Below are 1,134 nucleotides of genomic sequence, written 5' to 3'. Positions count from 1 at the left end.
ACTTTAAAAGATTTCTTTTTTGGAAAAAATCTTGTAATTTTTGGTTTCACAAATATTTTAAGGACTTCAAAGATTTTACAAAATTTCTTTATATATTTCGAAACATTTCACAAAGATTTTATTTATTTTAATGATTTTAAATGAATCAAAAAGATTTCACAAATATTTCATAGATTCCATAAAAATTTCGTCGAGATTTCAAAACATTTTGAAGATGTTTACCGTTTTCAAATTTGTTTAGGAAATTTCACAAATATTTTATCAAAATTTCAAACATTTCGCAAATATTTCAAAACATTTCACAAAGATTTCAAGGATTTCAATGATTTCACCAAGCTATCAAGGATTTCACAAATATTTCAAGGACTTTAAAGATTTTACAAAAAATTTTTAATGTTTCGAAAGATTTCACTAAGATTTTATATATTTTATGATTTTAACTGAATCAAAAAGATGTAACAAATATTTCATAGATTACATAAAAATTTCATAAAGATTTCAAAACATTTTGAAAATGTTTACCGTTTTCAAATTTGCTTAGAAAATTTCACAAATATTTCACCAAGATTTCAAAAATTTCACAAATATTTCGAAAGATTTCACAAAAATTATATATATTTCATTGATTTTAATTTAATGAAAAAGATTTCATAAATATCTCATAGATATCATAAAAATTTCATAAAGATTTCAAAACATTTTGAAGATGTTTACCATTTTCAAATTTGTTTAAAAGATTTCACAAAGATTTAATCAAGATTTGAAACATTTCACGAAGATTTCAAGGACTTCAAAGATTTTACAACATTTTTTTTAATATTTCGAAAGATTTTACAAAGATTTTATATATTTTAATGATTTTAAATGAATAAAAAAGATTTCACAAACATTTTGAAGATGTTTACCGATTTTAAATTGTTTTAGACGATTTCACAAATATTTTACCAAGATTTCAAACATTTCACAAATATTTTGCCAAGATTTCGAAAGATTTCACAAAGATTTTATATATTTTATTGATTTTAAATTAATGAAAAAGATTTCACAAATATTTCATAGATTTCTTAAAGATTTCAAAACATTTTGAAGATGTTTGATGTTTTCAAATTTGTTTAGAAGGTTTCACAAATATTT

The 1,134-nt window shown here is 20.5% G+C and overlaps 1 protein-coding gene across 1 annotated transcript in view; it reads left to right on the top strand.

The window, feature by feature from the left end:
* Positions 1 to 1,134, top strand: part of LOC117180710 (cysteine-rich protein 2-binding protein) — a 30,812-nt gene that overhangs the window by 19,012 nt on the left and 10,666 nt on the right. The window lies entirely within an intron of this gene.

This window comes from Belonocnema kinseyi, chromosome 9, assembly GCF_010883055.1.
Source record: "Belonocnema kinseyi isolate 2016_QV_RU_SX_M_011 chromosome 9, B_treatae_v1, whole genome shotgun sequence".
Classification (NCBI taxonomy): Eukaryota; Metazoa; Arthropoda; class Insecta; order Hymenoptera; family Cynipidae; genus Belonocnema; species Belonocnema kinseyi.
This window is presented reverse-complemented; position numbering and strand designations above follow the sequence as displayed.